General features: G+C 38.0%; 1 long non-coding RNA gene across 1 annotated transcript; it reads right to left on the minus strand.

Annotated features, from left to right (window-relative positions):
- Positions 1-287: 287 nt before the first annotated feature.
- Positions 288-4,580, minus strand: LOC120528044. The gene is made up of 2 exons (XR_005633453.1): positions 4,437-4,580; positions 288-882 (listed from the first exon to the last, which is right to left on the minus strand). It is a non-coding gene; the product is annotated as an uncharacterized LOC120528044 (long non-coding RNA).
- Positions 4,581-4,856: the final 276 nt, after the last annotated feature.

A 4,856-nucleotide genomic window follows, 5' to 3' on the forward strand; every position in this document is an offset into this window, starting at 1 on the left:
GTTCAGTGTTGTGAGTTTTGAACATTTATTCTTCCTGTGTTATATTTCTATGTCCATTCATCATGTTACTGGGAGAGTCAAAAAAAAAGGAGTACCCAGAGAAAAACATAGAGAGAGAGAGAGAGAGAGAGAATGTGGAAATATTCATAGAGAACTCTTGAGTATGGGATTTAAAATCAGGACTTGGGATCTGTGAGGCAGTATGAGTGGCCACTGTGCCACTCTCATGTAAATGTACATTCAGTTGAACTGTGGTGACTGAGTCTAAATAGATAGAAGACAACTTATTTTGTAATAAAATGTGATTTATTGTAGTCCTCTAGCACACTGTCATCAATGTTTAACACATAAAATCCTTTGCAAGCTCCATATTTATCCAGCACATTTTGTTTTAAACAACACTGACATATAAAATAAACCCGAAAAACCTTTATAAGGCTATGAAAGCAATTACATCACCTAAGTAATGTCAAATAAAACATAGTACAGGATTTCTCAAAGTTTGATTGAAGTTTGATTTGAACCCCTGCAATACACAAAACAAGTCTAATAGTAGAAGTAAATAGAAGCCCCAGAAGAGTACCGTCATCAGAGGACATGCCCAAACCCGGCCATTTCTTGATCATCTCTAAATGAGGTCTAGACTACAAGATGGGTCCTATCACAGTTTACATTACAGAAATATGAAGAAGAGACACAGATAATAAAACAAAGGTTCATCTTCCTGTAGATATTTAATAAAGTTGCTTGTTTCCCTTAGAATTTGTATAAGATGATTTGTTTGCCAACCATCGTCCAGAACTCTTCAAAATTCAACTCCTCATCGTTATTCTCATCTGATGCCCTGAGCAGTTCATCTATTCCTCCTTGGCCTAGTCCCTTCTGTGAAATCAAATGAAACAGGGTTTTTTTTCTATTCTATGATTTATCACTGTACCCAAACAGAAAACAAAGTAGAAGGCATGGTGCAATTCACATTCTTAGATAAACAATGAATTAAAAGTAATGAGTATATTATGCTGATTCTGATTACATTTTTTAACCTCCTTAGCATTATGGTTACCACTGGAGCAATGAGCCAATAACCCTGAATTTTTTTCAATCAGAAAAAAATGTTATTATTTGTAACAGAAACATTTAAATACCAAAATGTCAGCAGTCTGTCTAGTGTCCACTGCTGTGCTGATGCAGACTCCGTATACATCCTTAGTGTAATATGTTTGGAGATGTGTCATAAACACACAGAGCCTTGACGTTGCAAGAGGGACAGAAGAAGTGTGTTTCTTTGTGAACTATTCTTATATTTCATTCTTTTGTTTGAGCAAGAGAGGGTGCCTGATCTGCACTTGTGTTATTGTAGCTACCACAATGTGTGGCTTAGTGACTTCCACATTTCATCTGACACGAATGTTGCATTGTGAACAGTGCTTAGGGGGCTAACTTCCTTCTTGTCTGTCTACTTGATCACAGTCTGTAATAAGTTTATATGTCACTGTGCTCTGTACAAAAGTATTTTATAAATCTATTTTTCTTTCTAATCACATGTACAGCTAACACAAAGTCAGATTTAGCACTCAGGAGTTCACCATATAAGAACTGCTAGGCAAGCATTTTAAGACAAGACAAGTTAAGGACAACTGCGAAATGGGCAACACACATTATTTTTCATCTGTAGAGTCAGCATGGCATTGCATCCTCTCTTTGCTTTGTTTGAAATTGGATTATTTAGCTAAGTGGGGGTCTGCACATGGAAAAAGAGTATAAAGCCTTGGAACATTGTCCGGCACACCTTTGAAGCCGACGGATGGATGGCAGATACCATCATCCAATCCAGAAAATTGTTCCAACTCAACGACGATAATGGCAGACTCTATACATCAGGCCCCCACTCTCAAACTGGGTTCTTGTCATGGCTTCCTTTGTCTGTTATGCAGCATAAACCGTCATTAAAGAAAGCTAAGTTATTTCTCCTATGTGATTTCTCACTGCCGTATCACTAAGGGAGGAGTATCTCCTTTTTATATTATATCTATATAGTTTTGGGTTATGTAACCCACCGCAATTACAAAACAACTTATTCCAATAAGGGAGCTAGCACCCCCTGCTGGATACACAGTCATTTTACCTTTTTGCCACACAGCTACTTGCACCACAGTGAAGCCTCATACGATGACATTTATCTGGCATATCATAGCAGTTTGGTTGTACAATTCACCTTGTTGTTACTATCGCTTGATTCAACTTATGGTTCCTTTTCAGTTTGTTCTAAAACTGGCTTTACAGCTTTTCATTTGCATACCATTGTGTTTTTTGTTAGAAGGCTCTGCCCCACTCATAGGTATTGATGAGTTAGCCAAGAGGCAGTAGAATGCATAGTAATATTCAAGATTTTTTTTTACAGCATGTTTTTATCGTATTCACTGCATGGCAGCAAAATACCATTCTGAGCGTCATTCAGGCATGACGCAGTAAAGAGGATCATAACAGCTTTCCTAGAGGTGAACTCTGGGTTAGCCATTTTTTACATAAAATTTAGAGTCTGAGACAAGCTCAGGGTGAATGCCAAGAAGTTTAAGAATCGTTACAATATGTGGCAATTTCAGTTTAATATACTCGTAGAGAATCTGCAGGACGTCCAGCAGTGAAGTGAAAATAACTAAACATTTCATTAGCCTTAAATTTAGAATCTAATTTGAAATTATAAAAAATATGTGAATAAGATAAGCAAAATAAGGTTAATTCACCCTTTCACTGGGAAGTTTGGATCTTGTGGTATCTATTAGCCATGAGTATTCAGTCTACTAAGGGTGATTTCATGACTGACAGTAATACTCATGCATTTGAAGACAGCAACGGGGTTTAAGAGAGCACAAACTACAGCATCCTGATGTGCTTCTTTAGTGTCATACCCCTATATGTCTCTTCAGCTCACAGCAATATTCCAGGTTACTACTGCATGTGTGCACTAAAATAATGTCCAGTCACTCAGCACTGACCATATGCATTGATTCTCTCCTGAGGGATTCAATTTTATTTTATTATTCCATCTTGCACAGTGATAAACGGATCTTGGTGTAAAATGCCACTTGAGGACAGGTCTTTGGTACCTAACTGCAACTGCAAAATGTGTGTTTCATGTTACAAGCAGAAAAGCCTATAAGGTGTCATTTACCGAAACTATAGTGCCTTGGACCCCACTCTAGATGAGCAGGGATTATCATAACCCAGGAGATCACTCAAAAACATGCGCAAAGTTAGTCTGAGCAAATAAGAAGAAATTAAACAGTCTGTCATCTTCTAAATTCCTATGATGAGAAGTCTTTTTTTATTGTGTCACTTAAAAATATAAGATTATGTTCCGTCGAATATCAAATCTGTCCTTAATGGTGTGTGAGGATACTTTTAAAACTGATTGGCTGAAGTTGAATAATGGACCTGGAACAATAACTTTGAATCTGTTTCAGGAACAACAGAAACCCACTAATATCAGGTCCACCAAAAGGGAGTACTGTCAGGAGCACAAGATGGTGAGAACTTAAACATTAGGAAACAACACCATTATAATGTTTGACCTCTAGGAAGCAGTTAAACCATTATAAGTAGCCGGGGCCTAAAATACATAATGGACCCTTACTGAATGTGAGGTTTGCAGTGTTTCCAAGGACCATCACAAGGTGTTACTGCCTTGTTAGGTAGATGGTACTTTACTTGCTTTAACAGAAGCTCAAGAAATATAACAAACAATGAGATCCCCCCTCAAATACACACAAGAATTATGAAAAAGATGGACGCTTCTGACTTGGCTAAAGAGAAGAGAGCTGTCACAGTAAAACATTATAAAGGCCTAATGCCTGGTTGTTGCCACAGACGTGTGAAGATGTCTTCTAACATTAGACAAGAGTGGCATCTACCAGGGATTCAAGAACTGAAGCATACTGTCAGTACTTCATTATCTGCTATGGTTGTGTGCATTGTGGTGCTCTTCGATGAAGTGTGGTCTACTGGCTACGACACTGGACTCAGAACAACATGTCTAATGCCTGTGACATCCTGATTCAGTTAGCCTGCCTTTGCAGTGAATGTAAACAAGTGGTATGAACTGTTGTAGTATGGCTGTGTCCTTGTAGAACATCTTGGGATGAGACAAACTAAAGAAAGGCCTAGTGGCGTCAGTGTTCAGATTGTGAGGCTTCACCTAAACTTGGTGCCACCACACAAATGAAGGGATTGTCTCCAAACATCAAAATACTTGGTAGATAATTCCAAGGTTGAATGGCCAGTGTATGCCATTCATGGCTGCGATGCTTTATAATGTATTATAATGACAATAAGACAATTCAACATAAAAATCATGCTGGTGTCACAAAAGGGAGCAGGGCATGATGCCCATTTTGGACAACACCTCTCCTAAATAAAAGACAAAACAACAGTGGTACCTTGATAAAAGGAAGTTCTTTATTCACCATATTCTCAAGCTCGTCTTTGCTTAGTGTGTCAGCCTTTGAATCGGACTTGGCATAGTCCTTGAACATTTTCACCAGAGTGTCAATGGCATCTTCCATTCTGACTGGTTGTGAGCTCTGCTACACAAAAAAGAAAACAATAATAATTGTCAAAGTCTGGGAAATCCTTCATGGAAAATTGCGCTAGTGTGGTGTTGCAAGGGCTTAAAAGGACGGGACCACAATTTTATTTTCCATAGTTCAAACATCTCAAGGAAATGAAGTTTTCTATTGGATGGAAAGATTTACTGTATATACTGAATTGACGCCAAAGAGACACAGTTCATTTAGAAATCTGCTGACTTAAATGTTATTTTCTTTTTCTAATTTTTCTGTTCACAACATCAGAACGTA

The sequence above is a fragment of the Polypterus senegalus genome, chromosome 1 (assembly GCF_016835505.1).
Source record: "Polypterus senegalus isolate Bchr_013 chromosome 1, ASM1683550v1, whole genome shotgun sequence".
NCBI lineage: Eukaryota > Metazoa > Chordata > Cladistia > Polypteriformes > Polypteridae > Polypterus > Polypterus senegalus.